Source organism: Phyllostomus hastatus, unplaced genomic scaffold (genome assembly GCF_019186645.2).
Source record: "Phyllostomus hastatus isolate PE091 unplaced genomic scaffold, TTU_PhHast_1.1 phas_scaffold_28, whole genome shotgun sequence".
NCBI classification, from domain to species: Eukaryota; Metazoa; Chordata; class Mammalia; order Chiroptera; family Phyllostomidae; genus Phyllostomus; species Phyllostomus hastatus.
In genome coordinates this window covers 13,123,881-13,146,285 of record NW_025334022.1, presented here as the reverse complement: position 1 = coordinate 13,146,285, position 22,405 = coordinate 13,123,881, and the positions used below count along the sequence as shown (strand labels likewise).

General features: G+C 39.4%; 2 pseudogenes; both read left to right on the top strand.

Annotated features, from left to right (window-relative positions):
- Nucleotides 1–3,110: 3,110 nt before the first annotated feature.
- Nucleotides 3,111–5,187, top strand: LOC123805097 (annotated as a pseudogene).
- A 1,820-nt stretch (nucleotides 5,188–7,007) lies between these two features.
- On the top strand, nucleotides 7,008–7,606 carry LOC123805094 (annotated as a pseudogene).
- The last annotated feature ends 14,799 nt before the right edge of the window (nucleotides 7,607–22,405 follow it).

Sequence of the window (22,405 nt, the reverse complement as noted above, 5' to 3'; positions counted from 1 at the left end):
AAATAGAACTGTGTGGAAGCCCGACAACCAAGGGGTTAAAGAAGAAACATTCACCCAGACTTGTAGGACGGGTGAAGATGGGCAGCCAGGGCAGAGAGGATGTGTGGCAAGGTGGCAATTGAAGGACGGGGCAGGCAAGGCGTGGCTGGCAGTCACACAGTTGTGTGCAAACAAACCAGGAGGAACAATTGGGTAGTGAGACAGACTGTGCAACTCAGGGTTCCAGTACAGGAAAGGAGAGTCTCAAAACCTCTGGCTGTAAAAAGCTGTACAGGTTGTGGCATTGGGAGAAAATCCCAGCCTCACAGGAGAGTTCACTGGAGAGACTCATGTGGTCCCAGAATGTACATAATCCCACCTGCCCAGAAATCAGCATCAAAATGGTCCAAGTTTCTTGTGGGTAGTAGGGGGAGTGACTGAAAGTGGGGCAGGAGCCAAGCAAGTGGCATTTATCCTCTCTGACCACTCCTGCACATACAGTGCCACAATGCAGTGACATGGGTTGCCCTGCCCTGGTGAATACCTTAGGCTCTACCCTTTACAACATAACAGGTCCACAGAGACAAAGGAATGTGACCCAAATGAAAAAAGAGCAAAACTCCAGAAAAACAACTAAGTGATGGAGGGATAGCCAACATATCAGATGCAGAGTGAAAAACACTGGTAATCAGGATGCTCACAGAAATGGTTCAGTATGGTCTCAAAGTAGAGGAAAAAGTGAAGCTGTGCAAAGTGAATAAAGGAAAATGTACAGGGAACCAACAGTGAAGGAAAGGAAATCAGGACCCAAAACAGTGATTTGGAGCCAAAGGAAGAAATAAATATTCAACCAGAACAGAAATGAAGAAACAAGATTTTTTTAAAAAATGAGGATAGGCTTAGGAACGTCCAGGACAACTTCCAACATCCAAAATCATACAAGTTCCAACATCCAAATCATACAAGTGCCAGAATGAGAAGAGGAAGAAAAAGAAGTTGAAAATTTATTTGAAAAAATAATGAAGGAGAACTTTCCTGATCTGGCAAAGGAAATAGACTTCCAGGAAGTCTGGGAAACCCAGAGAGTCCCAAAGAAGTTGGACCCTAGGAAGCACGTGGCAAGGCACATCATAATCACATTACCCAAGGTTAAAGAGAAGGAGAGAATCTTCTAAGCAGCAAGAGAAAAGGATACAGTTACCTACAAAGGGGTTCCCATGAGACTAGCAGCTGATTTCTCTAAAGAAACTTTGCAAGCAACAAGGGACTGGAAAGAAGCATTCCAAGTCATGAAAGCCAAGGACCTACATCCAAGATTACTCTATGTAGCAAAGCTATCATTTGGAATGGAAGGCCTGATAAAGTGCTTCCCAGGTAAGGTCAAGTTAAAGGAGTTCATCATCACCAAGCCCTTATAATATGAAATGTTAAAGGGACTTACTTAAGAAAAAGAAGATAAAAAATATGAACAGTAAAATGACAAGAAACTCACAACTATCAACAACTGAACCTAAAACAAAAACAAAAACAACTAAGCAAACAACTAGAACAGGAACAGAATCATGGAAATGAAAATCACATGGAGGGTTATCAACAGAGATGGGGCGAGGGGAGAATGGGGGAAAAGGTGCAGAGAATAAGAAGTATAAATAATAGATACAAAATAGACAGGGGACGTTTAGAATAGTATAGGAAATGGAGAAGCCAAAGAACTTATATTTATGATCCATGGACATGAACTAAGGGGAGAGAATGCTGGTGGGGATGGACATTCACAGTGGAGGGGAATAATGGGGAGAAAAAAATGGACAACTGTAATAGCATGATCAATAAAATATACTTACAAATAAATAGTCTCATATATGCAAATAAATAAATATACAAGCTGGAACCAAAAGGCCCACACTGAGACACATCATAATTCAAATGACAAGGCTTAGAGACAAGGAGAGAATCCTGAAAGCTGAAAGAGAAAAGCAGGTAGTTGCATACAAGGAAACACCTATTACACTGTCATCTGATTACTCAAAAGAAACATTTCAAGCCAGAAGGGAGTGGCATGAAATATTCAAGATGGTGAAAAGTAGGGACCTACAACCAAGGCTACATTATTCAGCAAGGCTATCATTTAAAATCAAAGGAGAAATAAGGAGCTTCCCAGACATGAAAAAGCTAAAGGAGTTTGTTAACACCAAACCAGTACTGCAACAAATGTTAAAGGGCTTGCTTTAAGAAAAAGAAGAGAGAAAAAAAAAACAGAGGAAAACATCTAACAATAAAATGCCACTACATATGTATCTAACAATAATCACCTTAAATGTAAATGGCTGAAATGCTACAATCAAAAGACATAGGGTAGTTGAATGGATAAGAAAGCAAGACCCATATATATGCCACCTCCAAGAGACCCACCTCAGATCAAAAGATACACAAAGACTAAAGGTAGAGGGGTAGCGAAAGACACTTCATGCAAATGGAGAGGAAAAAAAACTGGGTGGCAGTACTTATATCTGACAAAATAGACTTTAAAACCAAGGTGATAGTAAGAGACCAAAAAGGACACTACATAATGATATAGGGAACAATCCAATAAGAAGATATAACCCTAGTAAACATTTACACACCCAACATAGGAGGACCTAAATATGTAAGGCAAATCTTGATGGACCTAAAGGAAGAGATCAACAGAAATATAGCCATAGTTGGGAATTTTAACACCCCATTGACTTTCTTCCAGGAAGAAAATCAACAAGGAGTCAGTGACTTTAAATGACACACTAGATCACATGGATTTAATCAGTATCTTCATAGCATTTCACCACATAGAAGCAGAATATACACTTTTTCCAATTGCACATGGAATGTTTATTAGGATAGGCTGCATGTTAAGATGCAAAACAAGTCTCAATAAATTTAAGAAGACTGAATCATATCAAGCATCTTCTCTGACCACAACGCTATGAAACTAGAAGTCAATCACAAGAAGAATACTGAAAAATATGCCAAGACATGGAAGCTAAATATCATGTTATTAAATAATGAATGGAGTGTATGTGCAGGCGAGAAGATGGCAGCAGGGGAAGCAGTGTGAGGATTTAGGCCGGTGATGAGGCTCACTGAAATTGGCTACCATGGCCCTCCATGGCCCATAGTATATTTCTGGAGATTTTAGCCCTGATGAATTCAGTCCTTTGTGACTCCTCACTCTTCAGTTGAGCTTCTTCCATACAATGGAACAGTTCTGTGTGGCACACAGGCTACAGATGAACTACCTGATGGACAAGAATATCAGAGAATCGAGTTTGGTGTTAATGAAGTAATTGAACCCAGTGACACTTTGCAGAGAACTCCCAACAACAGTATTTCAAGCACATTGAATCCTCAGGCCCCTGAATTTATTCTGAGTTGCACAACTTCCAAAAAGACCCCTGATAATGTAGATAGAGGCAAACTACAGCTCCATTGACTGCCAGTACCCAAGCTCTACCCTTGATCTGGATGGAAGTTCCAATGTGGAGGTGGAAATTTTGGAAAATGATGGTGTCTTGGGTAGTCTTGGACAAAGGGAGCATAAAAAAGAAAAAATATCCACCTGGATATTATAGTTACTTGAAAGATGGCAGCAAAGGTAGTATTTCCACAGAAGCCCTCTTCAATGGCTATGCCAATGCAGTAGTCCTGGAGAGTACGGGCACAGAGAATGTAGAGTTAATGGGTGATATGCCCTTTCTGGGTACACCCAGGACTTGTAGCAGCCCTCAGGACTCCATGGAATTCATCAGTGACAATGTGCCTGGTGGTTCTCTCACCTGAGTCCTGGACAGCAATGCTAGAACTGCAGGGCAGCCTGAGGGCTTCTAGGGGCCTGATTTTGAACAGTTCTGCCTCCCTGAAGAGGCTGGTAGGGACAGCCTGTTGAGAACATCTGTGGCTCACTCTTATGTTGAGACTTACTCTACTGAAAATCTTGGAGTTGCTAACAGACAAATACTCGAATCCTTGCAGTTACTGGAGAATGTAACCCTAATACATAAACCAGTATCATTGCAACCCTATGGACTGATCAATAAAGGAAACTGGTGTTACATTAATGCTACATTGCAGGCACTGGTTGCTTGCCCTCCGATGCATCACCTGATGAAGTTCATTCCTCTGTACTTGAAAGTGTGAAGACCTTGTACATCAGCACCCATGATAGACAGTTTTGTTTGGCTAATGAATTAGTTTACTAATATGCCAGTACCTCCAAAATCTGGAAAAACTCTTGGGGATAAAATTATAGGAGATACTTGCCCTGGAACTGCCTTTGAACCTACACATATTTATAGACTCCTTACAGTCATCAAATCGAGCCTGTCTGAAAAGGCTCAATAAAAAGATGCTGAGGAATACTTAGGCTTTAGTCTAAATGGCTTTCATGAGGAAATGTTGAACTTAAAGAAACTTCTCTCACCAAATAATGAAAAACTTACTATTTCCAATGGATGCAAAAGCCACTCAGAGAATGAGAAAAAGCAGGAAGAACCAGGCAAAGGAAATGAGGATCAATGGGAACAAGTGGGCCCCAGAAATAAGGCTTCAGTCACTTGCCAGGTGGACTTTGTTCAGACCCCAATCCCTGGCATTTTTGGTGTATACATCAGGCCTGTGGTTTACCAGCAGAGTTCAAAAGAATTGGCCACTTTGCAGTCATTTTTCATGTTGCAGCTGGATATCCAGTCTGACAAGATATATGCAGCCCAGGATGCATTGGAAAGCTTGGTGGCCAGAGAATCTGTTCAAGGATATACCAGAAAAACCAAACAAGAGGTTGAGATCAGTTGAAGAGTGACTCTGGAAAAACTCCCTCCTGTCCTTGTGCTGTACCTTAAACTATTTGTTTACAGGAACACTGGTGGATGTCAGAAGCTTATAAAAAATATTGAGTATCCTGTGGACTTGGAAATTAGTAAAGAACTGCTTTCTCCAGGAGTGAAAAATAGGAACTTTAAATGCCACGGAACCTATAGACTATATGCAGTGGTCTACCATCATGGCAGCAGTGTGACGGGTGGTCATTACACTACAGACATCTTCCAGATTGATCGGAACAGCTGGCTGCACATCAATGACCAGACAGTCAAGGTGATTAACCAGTACCAGGTGGTGAATCCCACTGCAGACCTCACAGCCTACCTCCTCTATTATTGCCAAGTGGACCTGCTGTAACCACCTATGTGCTGTGTGTGCCCAAACCCCTTGTAGAACACCAACTCTCACTGACTTCCTTCCTCTCTTTAGTGGCTCTTTAAAGAGAAAGTCTTTCTGCCTTCTACAAAAACAGACTAGAATGAAACAGAGATGCCTCGCGGCTTGTGTGCACATAGCTTATGTTGACTTCTCACTTCCAAATCAAAATCATTTGGTTGAAACAGACTGTTGCTTGATTTAACACACACAAACCCATAACTCTGAAATAATGCTGATTCCTCAGTAACAAGGTGAACTTGCATTTGATTCCCATTCTGATTGTTTAGAATACATTCTGCACCAGCACTACTTGTAAATTTGTGAAAATGATGTTATCTTTCCTTAAAAAATAAATTTTTAATCAATTACTTCCCCCCACCCTTTAGTTTTTGATAAACAATAAAAATGAGCCAGTCATCAGAGAACAGTTCTTCAAAAGAAAAAGAAACACACAAAAAAGTTGCTGGTTCATAAAATGCATTTTAATAATAGTGTGATAGAAAATGGCTTATGTACACATTACAGATCAAAGATTTGGAGATGAGGTGTTAGTCATATAGATGGGTGATTATAACCCTATTGCCATTAAAAGATTTCAAATTGCATTCATGTTTCTGTATACACATAATAAAATATGGGCAAAATAATTAAGACTGATCTTTCCTTAAGTTTGCTCTGTTTACTTGTCCCTGCTCTTCTACAATGCTGTGTCTCTACTTATACACAGTTTAGTGACACCTAGGATATAAAGTTGTTGCTCATCAATAAAAATCACAAAGTTGGTTTAAAAAAACAATAAATGGGTCAACAACAAGATCAAGGAAGAAATAAAAAGATATCTTGAAACAAATGAAAATGATGACACAATAATCCAAAATCTGGGAAACTGGGAAAGCAATCCTAAGAGGGAAATTCACAGCATTACAGGCCTATCTAAAAAAAAAAAAAAAAAATTTAAATAAATAAATAAATTTTTAAAAAGAAAAAGCTCAAATAAACAATCCAACTTCACACATAAAAGAACATGAAAAATAAGAAACAAAGCACAAAGTGAATAGACAGAAGGAAATAATAAAAATCAGATCATAAAGAAATGAAATAGAGTTTTAAAAAACAGTACAAAAGATCAATGGATCCAAGAGATGGTTCTTTGAAAAGATAAACAAGATTGACAAACCTTTAACTAGACTCACCAAAAAAAAAGAGAAAGGATGCAAATAAATAAAATCAGAAATGAAACAGGAGAAATAACAACTGACAGCAAAGAGATGTGAAGGATTGTATGAAAATATTATGAATAACTATGTGCCAACAAGCTGGACAACCTGAACAAAATGGGTAATTTTGTAGAAACATACAATCTTCCAGAACTAAATCCAGAAGAATCAGAGGATCTGAATAGACAGATTACACCTAGTGAAATTGAAGCAGTAATCAAAAACTCACCACAAACAAAAGCCCTGTACCAGATGGCTTCACAGGTGAAATTTACCAAACATTCAGAGAAGAACTAACACCTCCCCTTCTGAAACTATTTCATAAAATTCAAGAGTAGGGAAGGCTCCCAAACTCATTTTGTGAAGCCAGCATTATCCTAATTCTAAAACCAGATAAAGACACTACAAAGAAAGAAAATTATAGGCCAATACCTCTGATGAACATAGACACTAATATCCTCAACAAAATACTAGCAGCCCAAATACAATGCATCAAAAGATAATACACCATGGTCTCTGAGAATACCTGTCAGCTAATCTGCTTCTCTGTGCATCCCACCCTTCCCCATGCAGCTTTCAGTCATGGCCTCCGGAAACGCTCACATTGGAAAGCCCACCCTGGACTTTCAGGCCACCACTATGGTGGATGGTGCCTTCAAGGAGGTGAAGCTTTCAGACTACAAAGGGAAATATGTGGTCCTCTTTTTCTATCCATTGGATTTCACTTTTGTGTGCTCCACAGAGATTATCACTTTCAGCAAGCATGCTGAGGACTTCCACAAACTGGGCTGTGAGGTGTGGGTGTCTCTGTAGACTCGCAGTTCACCCACATGACTTGGACTAACACCCTCCCCCAGAAGGAGGGGGACTTGGGTACTCTGAATATCCCCCTGTTGGCTGATGTAACCAGAAGCGTGTCCCATGATTATGGTGTGCTGAAGAAAGATTGAGGGGATTGACTACAGGGCCCTCTTTATCATTGATGGCAAGAGGGTCTTCGCCAGATCACCATCAATGATTTGCCTATAAGGCACTCTGTGGATAAGGTTCTTTGGCTGGTCCAAACCTTTCAGTACACAGATGAGCATGAGGAAGTCTGCCCCGCTGGCTGGAAGCCAGGGAGTGACACAATTAAACCCAACTTGGATGACAGCAAGGAATGCTTCTCCAAACACAACTAGGCTGACACACAAGCACCAAGCTTGAGCTCTTGGCCATTCTCAGGCTGCCCCGTGCTGGCCCAGGAAAGTCCAGATCTGCCCCTTCATATTCCACAGTCTGTGACCCTAAAAGCCTAGTCCCAGGCCTTTTTCATATTCCTAGCTGAGTGGCGAATGGTGACCCATCCCTGGAGCCACCCAACCAGGCAGAGGCTTAGAGGTGATCAATAAAGTATTAGGGATAGAAAATAAAAAGATAATACACCATGATGAAGTGGGATTTATTTTGGGAATGCAAGTTTGATGTAACATTTGCAAATCAATAAATGTGATTCACCACAAAAACAAAATGAAGGATAAAAACCACAGGATCGTATCAATAGGCACAGGAAAATCATTTCATAAATTCCAGCACTGATTTATGATCAAAACTCTCAGCAAAGTAGGCACAGAGGGAACATACCTAAAGATAATAAAGGACATATATGACAAACCCACTGCCAGCCTCCTACTCAAAAGGCAAAAACTACAACCATTCTCCTTAAGATCAGGAACAATATAGGGATGTCTGCTTTCACCTCTCTTATTTGACATAGTGCTGGAAGTCCTAGCATAGCAGTTGGAGATAAAGAAGAAATAAAAGGCATCCAAATTGGAAAGGAAGAATTAAAACTGTCATTATTTGCAGATGACATGATGCTGTACATAGAGAACCCCAAAGATTCCACCAAGAAACTACTAGAAATGATAAACAAATTCAGCAAACTAGCATGATACAAAATTAACATCCAGAAACCATTTGCATTTTATATGCCAATAATGAACTAAAAGAAAGATAATTTAAGAAATCAGGACTTCCAGCAAGATGGAGGAATAGGTGGACGCACCGTACCTCCTCGCACAACCAAGATTAGAACAACAATAATTTACAGATAGAACATCACTCAGAACTGATAGAGGATTTATCTGAATGGAAGTCGGACAGCCAAGAAGTTGAAGTAGACCCGTACATCCGGACTGGTAGGAGACGACGAGCCGGGCAGGCGCGGGGCGGGCGCGGGGCTGGCGCGGGTCGGCGGCGCGCGGAGGTTGGGGAAAATTTGGCGCAAAATCGGCGCAACAGCCCTCCGGGGTGCAAGAACACAGCGGTGATCTCTGAGTACGTAAGCTACAGCTGGCGGACTCAGTGAGGCAGCGATTGTGGACCAGGGCAGAGCTTGCAGCCCAGGATCCCAGAGAAGGGTCTGAGCCCAGGAGAACAGAACTACCGCCATTGTTCCTTCCTGCCCCTGCCCTTACCCCCACATATAACATCACAATCTAGCGACCGGGGTGCCCAGCCCTGGTGAACACCTAAGGCTCTGCCCCCGACTGTAACAAGAGCGACCAGACCGAAAAAGGAGGAGAGACAGGGAAAGACATAAGACATGTTTCCAACAGAATAGATCAGTCCCCCAGGATTCATCCTTTTGAGTGACCAACAAATAGCCAATCTATCAGATGCACAGTTCAAAACACTGGTGATCAGAAAGCTCACAGAATTGGTTGATTTTGGGTGCAATTTAGATGAAAGGATGCAGGTTACCATAAAAGAGATGCAGGAAGATATGCGGAGGAGAGCCAATAGTGAAAGGAAGGAATCTGAGTCTCAAAACAATACAGTGGACCAGAAGGAAGATAGAAACAACCAAGCAGGAAAGCATGATGAAATAAGAATTTAAAAAATTGAGGAAAAGCTTAAAAGCATCGAGGACACCTTTAAACGTTCCAACATCCGAATTATAGGGGTACCAGAATGGGAAGGGGAAAAGCAACAAATTGAGCATGTATTCGAACAAATAATAAAGGAGAACTTCCCCAATCTGGCAAAGGGAACAGTCTTCCAAGAAATCCAAGAAGCTCAGAGAGCCCCAAAGAAGTTGGACCCAAGAAGAAACACACCAAGGCACATCATAATTACATTAGTCAAGGTAAAAACGAAGGAGAGAATCCTAGAAGCAGCAAGAGATAAGGGGACAGTAACCTGCAAAGGAGTTCCCATCAGACTGTCAGCTGATTTCTCCAGAGACCTTATAGGCAAGAAGGGGCTGGATAGAAATATTCCAAGTCATGAAAGACAAGGACCTACAACCCAGATTGCTCTATCCAGCAAAGCTCTCATTTAGAATGGAAGGGAAGATAAAGTGCTTTTCAGATAAGGTCAAGTTAAAGGAGTTCATCATCACCAAGCCCTTATTTTATGCAATGCTAAAGGGACTTATCTAAGAAAAGAAGATAAAGAAAAGATATGTATAGTAAAAGGACAGAAAACTCACAATTATTAACAACCACACCTAAAGCAAAACCAAAAGAAACTAAGTAAACAACTAGAACAGGAACAGAACCACAGAAATGGAGGGCACATGGAGGGCTAGCAGCAGGGGGGGTGGGAGGAGGAGAGAGGGGGAAAAGGTATAGAGAATAAGTAGCATAGAATGTAGGTTGAAAATAGATAGGGGAGGGCAAGAATAGTACGGGAAATGTAGAAGCTAAAGAACTCATAAGTATGACACATGGACATGAACTAAAGGGGGGGAACGTGGGTGGGAGAGGGGGTACAGGGTGGAGGGGAGAGAAGGGGGGAAATGGGACAACTGTAATAGTATAATCAATAAAATATATTAAAAAAAAGAAATCCCATTCACAATTGGTACAAAAAGAATAAAATACCTAGAAGTAAATTTAACCAATGATGTAAATGACCTGTACTCAGAAAATTATGAGACAGTGAAGAAAGAAATTGAAGAAGATACAAATAAGTGGAAGCACATACTGTGCATAGGGAGAATTCACATCATTAAAATGTCCATACTACCCAAAGCAATCTATAGATTGCACTCAATTCCTATCAAGATTCCAATGATGTATTTCAAAGAACTAAAACAAATATTTCAAAAATGTATATGAAACCATAAAAGGCCCCACACAGGAACAGGGATCCTGAGAAGGAAGAACAAAGTTGGAGGAATTATGTTATCTAATATCAAACTATATTATAAGGCAATAGTAATCAATACAGCTTGAAATTGGCATAAAAACAGACACATAGAGAGAGGAAGACGGCAGCCAGTTAGGAGTGAGTGGATTCCACTTTCCCCTACACAGAGGAGAAAAACCTAGCCAATCTATGGAGAAACAGAGCAAACAGCCAATAGTATCCCAGCATATATGAAAATAGACCAAAAATTGTAGCAGACTTTGAAAAACCAGACGGTAAGGAGAGTGCTTCAGGACAATAAGGTCCCAGGGACAAGCGCGGGGACCAGGGTGGCTGCAACACCAGGCCTGGTGCCTGCCTGGTCTGCCACAGGGTTCTTGGGAGAGAGGTGGGTTAACTGCTCCCTACCTGGCCAAACAAGGTTTAAGCAGCACCTGGAGAGACCTGGTGGCTTGAAGTCGCAGAGAGGGAAACAAGGACGAAGTGACAAACACACAGGGGCTGTGAGCACCCACAGAGTCTGTGGACGCTGACTGGGGAAAGTTGAGAGTCCGGCTGTGACCAACCCTGACCCCGATAGTCCCTAGTCTTGTTGGAGAACTGGGCTGTGTGACAGGCCAGGCCGTTGTGCGGAGCAGCAGGCTTGAGTAGGAGGAATTTCTCAAAAACAAAAATTGAAAAAGGAGACACTGGGAAATTCTCCTGCATCAGTAAATCCAGCCTCCTCCCCACGCAGCCCAACAGCACTCCCGAGGTGGTGCTGAAGGGCCCTGCGTGCACTCCTGTAGCCCTGGGAAAGGTGTGCAATTGAACCTGAGAGACCAGAGGCAGCCTGGCCGGGCATGCACACCTGAAACCAGAGAGAATGCGCTTTGCAGAAGGCCTGGATCCCACACCCGAAGCCCCAGGGAAAGGCCCCTACCTAGCCTTGGGAAGAGTGCACTCCCAAGGCTCACTGAGTACCTATCAGGAAGGGAGAAAAGCAGTACCAATTGCCCCTCAGCCTGCTGCAGCCAGCAACACCAGCAAAACTGGTCTGGCCACTTTCAAACCAGCAAGAGGCTTTTTTTTTTTTTTAAGGAATTCACTGTTTTTTAATTTTTATTATTTTTTATCTCTTGATTCCTTTTTCCTCTCTCTCCTTCTTTCTTCTTTTATTTCTTCTTTCTTTCTTTCCAATTTTATCTCTTCTTCCTTCCTTCTTCTTTTTTTTTAAATACCCACAAGTGACACAAAAAACCTGGAACTGAGAACAGACCAGAGATGGACCCAAAGAGGGGTCATCACAACAGCTAAGACAGTGAAACAAATTTCACTTTGCTATTATAGAGAACCTGCAAGTTATTGCATATTTCTATTTCTATTTTTTCATTATTTTTACATCTTTTATTTTAATAGTATTTTGTATTCCTCTTCTTTCTGTTTAGTCTTCTTTGCTTGGCTGGTTAAATTGTATCCTTCGACAGGTTTCCCCTGTTCTCTCTTTCATAGTGTATTGCTAATATGCTGTCCTTCACTTCACTTGTGTTCCATTAGCACACTACTCAAAGTCCTATACTCCCTATTCTTGTTGCCCAGATCACATAGATTCTGTCATATGATTGTTGGTCTAATATTATTGTAAATAATGGCTGTTCCACACAGTTGTAAATACTTTACAAAACCCCTCCCAGATCTTAGCCCACTTCACAGTTTCCTGAACTCTATTACTGTAGTGGTTAACTCTATTCTCTCACACACTACACCTATTTACTATCCTTTACTCTCATCTTACCTCAGAATCTGACCTCAAACAACCTCACTGCTTTCTAGATCCAACTCCCAATCCTTCCCTCCACAACAAGAGTCTTATCTTCTTTCCACCATTTCTAAAAACCGGCTAGTTGGGTGGAAGATCACAGTTAACACTATACATACCCAAAGGATCTCCTATCTCTTCTCTAGTGGCTGCTACTGTAAATATCATAGAATACACTCTTGCTATCTTAAACCATTTTGTCTTCCCCCTCCAACTGATCACAAAAAAAGAGTATCTGGAAGATGTGAACACCAGGATACCCATGGGAAGAGGAAACCCAACAGCAAAGGAAAAACCAACAGATAATAACAAAAGAAGGTGAAGCAGGGAGTAGAAACCACACTAAACGCAATCCAGGACCTATCTGGAAATACAATTAAATAGTGGAGAAATTACTCAGAACAAACAACTGAACAAGAGCAAGAGAGAATCCTCAAAACCTTGTACACACAGAAGAACCAGCTTCAACACAAATGCCCACACCAGTAAAACAAAACATAAGAGGTGGTGGACAGGGTGACCCTCAGTTAACCAAATGGTGGGAAGGACCCACCAAAGAACGACCCAACAACAATCAAAACCCAATGACAAACACAGAGCCAACTTAAATGACAGCCCAAGACTAGTGAGTTCAGGAGCTCAAGGAGACTGCACAATGGAATCTCACAGGTATTCTACCACAGAAGTTTACACCATAAACCCAGGGAGCCAGAACAGATCAATGTAAGAAGCTGAGGATAACAAGAATAGTTTCACAAAAAATGGGAAGACAAAAAAACAATCCCCAAATAAAAAGAAAGGAGAAAGCCTTAGAAAGAATGCTAAATGAAATAGAGGCAACTCATCTATCAGATACTGACTTCAAAGGAATGGTTATCACAAAGCTCAAAGAGCCCACAGTGAATTACCAGAAACTACAGGGAAACTACAATGAACTCACTGCTAACTATATCAAAATGAAAAAGGAAATAGAAACTATCAACAAGGGACAAGAGGAAATGAAGAATACAATTTCTGAACTGAAGAACACAGTAGAAGGAAACAAAAGCAGGATCAATGAAGCAGAAGATCAGATCAGTGAGCTGGAGGACAAAGTAGAAAAACACACAGAAAGAGCATGGAAAGGAAAAGAGGCTCAGAAAGAATGAAGAGGGATTAAGAGAAATGCAAGACAATATGAAACAATAATGCAAGGCAATAATATCTGTACAATAGGGATACCAGAAGAAGAAGAAGAGCAAGGGATAGAAAACCTATTTGAAAAAGTAATGATGGAAAACTTCCCTAATTTGATGAGAGAAAAAGTCACACAAATCCAACAAACACAGAGAGTCCCAATCAAGAGAAACCCAAAGGCCCACTTCAAGACACATCATAATTAAAATGGCAAAATTCCAAGGTAAACAGAGAATCTTTAAGGCAGCAAGGGAGAAACAGGAAGTAACATACAAGGGAGCCCCAATAAGGTTAGCAGCTGACTTCTCAATGGAAACACTCCGAGCCAGAAGAGAATGGCAAGAAATATTCCAAGTAATGAGAACCAGAGGCCTGCAACCAAGGCTACTTTAACAAGCAAGGCTCTCAATCAAGATGAAAGGCCAAATAAGGAGCTTCCTAGACAAAAGAGGTCTAAAAGAATATACCTCCACCAAACCAGCTCTGCAAGAGATGCTAAGGGGACTGCTTTAAGTAAAGGAATGAAAAGAGAGAGACAGAGAGGAACACAGGTGTGAAAATGGCAATGATTAAGTACCCATCAATAATAACCTTAAACATAAATGGATTACATGCTCCAACCAAAAGACACAGAATAGCTGAATGGATAAGAAAGCACGAGGCACACATATGTTGCCTACAAGAGGCCCAGCTCAGGATAAAAGAACTACACAGACTGAAAGTGAAGGGCTAGAAACAAATTTTCCAAGCAAAAAGACAGGAAAATAAAGCCGGGGAAGCAATATTCATATCAGTCAAAATATACTTTTAAAAAGGGTCCATAAAGAGAGACCCAGAAGGTCACTTCAAAATACTCAAGGGAAGAATCCATGAAGAAGATATAAACGTTGTAAATATATATGCACCCAACATAGGAGCACCTAAATACATAAACAAAATCTTAGAGGACTTCAAGAAAGATATTGACAGCAACACACTTATAGTAGGGGATTTTGATACCCCACTGTGAAAAATGGACAGATCTTCAAAATAAAACATCAAAAAAGATATTGTGGCATTGAACCATCCCCTAGATGAAATGGACATAACTGATATATATAGTCTTTCATCCCAAAGAAGCTAAATACACATTCTTTTCAAATGTACATGGAATATTTTCAAAGATAGACTACATGATAGGACACAAAAAAGGCCTCAAGAAATTCAAGAAAATTGAAATCATACCAAGCATTTTCTCCAACCACAAGGACTGAAACTAGAAACCAACCCCAAGGGAAAAAACCCCAAACACCCAAAATCATGGAAATTGAATAGCATGCTATTAAACAATGAATGGGTCAAGAATGAAATTAAGGAAGAAATAAAAAAGTTTCTGGAAACAAATGAAAAAGAACCCACAATGACCCAAAAATTATGGGACATAGTGCAGGCAGTCCTGAGAGGGAAGTTCATAGTGATACAGGCCTACTTAGAAAAGATAGAAATATTTCAAACAAACAACCTAACCCTACGCCTACAAGAACTCCTGGAACAACAACAAAGACAGCCCAGAGCAAGTAGAAGGAAAGAAATAACCAACATCAGAGAAGATTTAAATGATATAGAGACTAAAAGCACAATTCTAAGGATCAATGAATCCAGGAGCTGGTTCTTTGAAAAGATAAACAAAATCGACAAGCCTTTAAGCAGGCTCATCAAGAGAAAAAGAGAGAGGACCCAAATAAACACAATCAGAAATGAAAAAGGAAAGATTACAACTGATATCACAGAAATACAAAAGATTGTAAGAAATTACTATGAAGAACTACATGCCAAGAAATTTGAAAACCTAGGTGTAATGGACAAATTTCTAGTAAAATATAATCTTCCAAAAATCAATGAAGAAGAAGTAGAAATCCTGAACAGATTAATAACTGCAGATGAAATTGAAGCAGTACTCAAAAAAATTCCCAACACACAAGAGCCCTGCATTGCATGGTTTCACAAGAGAATTCTACAAAGCATTTAAGGAAGAGCTAACCCCTATTCTTCACAGACTATTAAAAAAAAATCCAAAATGATGGAAGACTCCCAAACTCTTTTATGAAGCCAGCAACATCCTAATCCCACAACCAGATAAAGACACAAAAAAAGAAAGAAAACTTCAGGCCAATATCGCTGATGAAAATAGATGCTAAAATCCTCAACAAAATATTGGCAAACCACATCCAATAATGCATTAAAAAGATTAATAATTAAAAATGCATTAAAAAGATTAATAATGCATTATTAAGATTACACACCATGACCAAGTGGGATTCATCCAGGGATACAAGGATGGTACAATATTCACAAATCAGTAAATGTAATATATCACATAAATGAAAGCAAAGACAAAAATCTACAATCATATCATTAGATGCTGAAATAGCATTTGATAAGGTACAGCACCCATTTGTGATAAAAAACCCTCAGCAAAGTGGGAATAGAGGGAGCATTCCTCAACATAATAAAGGCCATATATGAGAGACCTACAGCCAACATCATACTCGGTGGGCAAGAACTGAAATAATTTCCACTAAGATCATGAACAAGACAAGGGTGTCCACTTTTACCACTCCTATCCAACATAGTATTGGAAGTCCTAGCTATTGTGATCAGACAGGAAAAGGAAATAAAAGCATCAAAATCAGAAAGGAGGAAATAAAACTGTCATTGTTTGCACATGACATGATAGTATACATAGAAAATCCCATTGACTCCACCAAAAAACTGCTTGACCTAATAAATGAATTTGGTAAAACAGTGGGATATAAACTCAATATCCAGAAATCAAAGGCATTTTTGTATACCAACAATGAAACAGCAGAAGCAGAAAGCAAGAAAAAAGTCCCATTCAATATAGCAACAAGAAAAATAAAATACCTAGAAATAAACCTAACCAAGCAGGTAAAAGACCTGTACTCAGAAAACTATACAACACTGAAGAAAGAGATTAAGGAAGACACAAACAAATGGAAAAATATACTGTGTTCATGGATCAGAAGAGTACCAATGGCATATTGCACAGACATAGAACAAACACTTCAAAAATTTATATGGAACCATAAATGACCCCGAATAGCTGCTGCAATTTTGAGAAAGAAGAGCAAAGTAGGAGGGATCACAATACCTGATACCAAACTGTATAATAAGGCCACTGTAATCAAAACAGCCTGGTACTGGCATAAAAACAGGCACATAGAACAATGGAACAGAACACAGAGCCTAGAAATAAATCCAAGTCTCTATGGTCAATTAATATTTGACAAAGGAGGAAGCAACATAAAATGGAGTAAAAATAGCCTCTTCAACAAATGGTGTTAGGACAGCTACATGCAAAAAAAAAAAATGAAACTCAAGCACCATACACAAAAATAAATTCAAGATGGATAAAAGATTTAAATATAAGCCATGGAACCATTAAAGTCCCAGAGAAGAACATAGGCAGGAAAATCTCAGATATTTCACGCAGCAACATTTTCATTGATATGTCCCCTAGAGCAAGGGACATAAAGGAAAGAATACACAAATGAAATCTCATCAAAATAAAAAGCTTCTGCATGGGTAAAGAAAACATTATTAAAATAAAAAAGAACCAATCGGATGGGAAAACATATTTGCCAATGATACCTCAGACAAGGTTTAATCTCCAAAATATATAAAGGACTCACATGACTCGACTCTAAGAAGACAAGCATCCCAATGAAAAAAATGGGCAAAGGACTTGAACAGACACTTCTCCAAGGAGGACATACAGAGGATCCAGAGACATATGAAAAGATGCTCAGTATCACTAGCTATCAGAGAGATGCAAATTAAAACCACAATGAGACACCACTTCACACTGGTCAGAATGGCCATCATAAACAAAGCAACAAGTGTTGGACACGTTGTGGAGAAAAGGGGACCCTAATGCACTGTTGGTGGGATTGCAGACTGGTATAACCACTATGGAAAACAGTATGGAATTTTCTAAGAAAACTAAAAATGGATCTGCCTTTTGACCCAGGAATTCAACCGCTAGGATTATATCCTAAGAACCCCAAAACACCAATCCAAAATAACAGATGCACCCCAATGTTCACAGAAGCACAATTTACAATAGCCAAGTGTTGGAAGCAACCTAGGTGCCCATCAGTAAATGAATGCATCAAAAAAAAACAAACTATGATACATTTACACAATGGAATTCTATGCAGCAGAAAGAAAGAAGGACCTCCTACCCTTTGTGACAGCATGGATGGAACTGGAAAGCATTATGCTAAGTGAAAATAATCCAGGTGGTGAAAGACAAATACCATACTGTCTCACCTTTAACAGGAATCTAAATAACAAAACAAAGAAACAAGCAAAATATAACCAAAGACACTGAAATAGCAAACAGGCTGACAGTGACCAGAGGGGAGAGGGGAGGGAATTTCAGGGGAAAAGGGGAATGGTTTGCAGGAACAAGTATAAAGGACACATGGAGTAAAACAAGGGGGGGGTGGAAATGGGAGGGAGATGGGAAGGGCTGTGGGTATGGGGTGGAATGGGAGTGAAAGGCAAACAACTGTACTTGAACAACAATTAAAATTAAAAAAATAATAAAACAATCAAAATGCACAGATAAAAGAATAAAAAAAGACACATACATCAGTGGAACATAATAGAAAACCCAGAAATAAACCCACATCTTTATAGTCAATTAATATTCAACAGAGGAAGCAAGCACATACAATGAGCTAAAGATAGTTTATTCAATAAATGGTGTTGAAAAAATTTAAACTAGACCATCTTCTTACACCACACACAATAAATTAAAAATAGATCAAAGACTACAGTGTTTGACCCAAAACCATCAAAATAGTAGAAGGAAATATAAGCAGCAAAATCTCAGACATTACTCATAGCAATATTTTATCAGATATGTCTCCCAAGACAAGGGAAACTGAAGAAAAATAAACAAAGATGATTTCATCAAATTAAAAAGGTTTTACACAGTAAAAATCATCAATAAAATAAAAAGGCAACCCATAGAATTGTAGAACATAGTCATCAATACAGGTGATAAGGTGTTAATATCCAAAATTTATAAATAAGTTATAAACGTCAACACCAAAAACCCCAAAAACCAACCCAATTAAAAAGTGGGCAAAGTACTTGAATAGACACTTCTCCAAAGAGGACATACAGATGGCCTACAGACATATGAAAAGATGTTCAATATCCATAATCATCAGAGTAATGCAAATTAAAACCACAATGAGATATCATCTCACACCTGTCAGAATGGCTATCATCAATAAATCAATAAACGACATGTGCTGGTGAGGATGCAGAGAAACAGGAACCATTTTGCACTCTTGGTGGGAATGCAGATTGGTGCAGACAGTGTGGAAAGCAGTATGGAGATAGCTCAGAAAATTGAAAATGGATCAGCCTTTTGACCCAGTGATCCCACTTCTGGGATTATATCAGAAGGTACCCAAAAACTAATTTGAAAAATCATAGGCATCCCTATGTTCATTGCAGCATTATTTACAACTGCCAAGATATAGAAGCAGCCCAAGAATGCATCAGTAGATGAGTGGATAAAACAACTATGGGACATTTACACAATAGAATGCTACTCAGGCATAAAAAAGAAAAAAATTTACCCTTTACAATAATATGGATGGACCTGGAAAACATTATGCTAAGTGAAATAAGCCAATCAGAAAGACAAATACCATAACTTCACTCTTGTGAAATCTAATAACCTGAACAAGGAAAATGGGGATGAACTCATAGATGGAGAGCAGGATGACAGCTATTGGGGTGAGGAGGTTAGGGAGTGGAGGGATTGAGCAAAAAGGACATGGAAAAGAGTGGGGACTGCTGGGTGCATAGGGGTATATAGAGGCTAAATGATGATGAAAAAATACAATAAAGATTAAATTTAAAAAAAAACCCATGATGCTTGAGGCCTACCCCAAATCTATGGCTTTAAGCCCTCAGAGAAGGAGACCTACTGTCATAGTTTTTAAAAGGTCCATTATGTGACCCTTCAGCATAGTGAGTACTGAGAGCCAAAACTCAGAATCAACTGCAGAGCTTTCACATTTACTGACCCAGGTCCTGGAGGCTCACATATTTGATCTGGGGAAGGCCCATTAATCAAAATCTTTACTTTTTAATTTTTTATTGTTCAATTACAGTTGTCCCCATTTTCCCCCCATTATTGTCCCCAGCCTTGCCTACTCCCCCTCTGCATGCTCCCCGCATTGACTTTGTCCATGAGTCCTTTGCACAAGTTTCTTGACTTGACCATTCCCCTTCTTTCCCATTACCCCTCTTCACCCTCCCAGTGGACACTGTCAGTTTGCTCTTTATTTTCATGTCTCTAGTTCTATTTTGCTTGTTTGTTTGTTTGTTTGTTTTGTTGATTATGTTTCACTTATAGGTGAGATCATATGGTATTTGTCTTTCACCACCTGGCTTATTTCACTTACCATAATACTCTTCAGTTCCATCCATGCTGTCACTAAGGGTAGGAACTCCTCTCTTTGTGCTGTTAGTATTCCATGGTGTAACTGTACCACAATGTTTTGACCCACTCATTTGCTTATGGACACTTAGGGTGTTTCCAGTACTTGGCTACTGTAAATAATGCTATGACCACTGGGGTGCACAAGTTCTATTCAGTTGGTATTTCAGGATTCATAGGGTATAATCCCAGCAGTGGAACTGCTGGGTCAAAACACAGTTTCATTTTTAGTTTTCTGAGGAAATTTCATACTGTTTTCCATAGTGGCTGCACAAGTCTGCATTAACACCAACAGTGTACTAGTTAGTGTTCCCTTTTCTCCACATCCTCACCAGCACTGGTTGTTTGTTGATTTTTTAATGGTGGATATTCTGACCCATGTGAAGTGGTATCTCATTTTGGTTTTAATTTGCATTTCTCTGATGGCTAGTGATGTTGAGCATCCTCTCATATGTCTATGGCTTCTGTATATGTTCTTGGAGAAGTGTCTGTTCAGGTCCTTTGTACATTTTTTAATTGGATTGCTTGCCTTCCTAGTATTTTGTAGATCAAATCCTTGTCCTAGGTATCATTGGCAAATATGTTTTCCCATATGGTTGGTTTTATTTTCATTTTGATGATGTTTTCTTTAGCTGTTCAGAAGCTTTGTAATTTGATGTAGTTCCATTTGTGTATTCTTTCCTTTATATCCCTTGCTGTAGGGGACATATCTATGAAAATATTGCTGTGTGGGATACCTGAAATTGCCCTGCCTATGTTCTCCTCTAGGAATTTTATGGTGTCAGAAGTTATATTTAAGCCTTTCATCAATCTTGGATTTATTTTCCTGTATGGTGTAAGTTGGTGGTATAGTTTCAATTTTTTTGCATATACCTATCCAGATATCCCAATATCATGTGTTGAAGAGGCTATTTTTACTCCAGTTTCTGCTTCTGCCTCCTTTGTTAAATATTAATTGACCAGCGAGGTATGACTTTATTTCTCAGCTCTCTGTTCTCTTCCATTCTCTTCCTTGTGTTTGTTTTTCTGCCAGTACCAGACTGTTTTGATTACAGAGCTCTCGTAATATAGTTTGATATCAAGTATTGTGATCCCTCCTTCTTTGTTCTTTCTAAAACTTGTTCAGGCTAATCTGGGTTATTTACGTTTCTATACATATTTTTGAAATATTTGTTCTATATCTATAAAATAGGTTATTGGTATTTTAATAGGGATTATGTTGTATCTATAAATGCTTTGGGTAGTACGCAGATTTTGATGATGTTTTTAAATTTATTTTATTTTTATTTCTTTAAGTATATTTCATTGATTATGCTTTTACAGTTTTCCCATTTTTTTTTACTCTCCGTTATTCCTCTCTGCCCTGCACCCGCTTTGCACCAGCATTCCCACTCCTTAGTTCATGTCCATGGGTCATATATATAAGTTCTTTGGATTCTCCATGTCCTACACTATTCTTAATCTCCCCCTGTATATTTTGTACCTACAATTTATGTTCCTTATTCCCTATACCTTTCCCCCCATTCTCCCCTTGCCTCAACCCTGCTGATAACCCTCCATGTGATCTCCATTTCTGTGATTCTGTTCCTGTGCTAGTTGTTTGCTTAGTTTTTGGGTTTTTTTTTTTAGGTTCAGTTGTTGATATTTGTGAGTTTGTTGTAATTTACAGTTAATATTTTTTGTTATCTTCTTTTTCTTAGATAAGTTCCTTTAACATTTCATAAAATAAGGGCTTGGTGATGATGAACTCCTTTATCTTGACATTATCTGGGAAGCACTTTATCTGGCCCTACATTCTAAATGATAGCTTTGTTGGATAGAGTAATCTTGGGTGTAGTTCCTTGCCTTTCATGACTTGGAATGCTTCTTTCCAGCCCCTTCTTGCCTGCAAGGTTTCTTTTGAGAAATCAGCCGATAGTCTCATGGGAACTCTTTTGTAGGTAACTGTCTCCTTTTCTGCTGCTTTGAAGATTCTCTCTTTATCTTTAACCTTGGGTAATGTGATTATGATATGCCTTGCCGTGTGCTTCCTAGGGTCCAACTACTTTGGGATTCTCTGAGCTTCCCAGAATTCCTGGAAGTCTATTTCCTTAGCTGGATTGGAGAAGTTCTCCTTCATTATTTTTTGAAATAAGCTTTCAATTTCTTGCTCTCCTTCTTCTCCTTCTGCCACCCTTATGATTGGGATGTTGGAACGTTTAAAGTTGCCCCAGAGGTTACTAAGACTCTCCTCATTTTTTTTTAAATTCTTGTTTCTTCATTCTGTTCTGGCTGAATGCTTATTTCTTCCTTCTGCTCCAAACTGTTGATTTGAGTTCCAGTTTCCTTCCCTTCACTGTT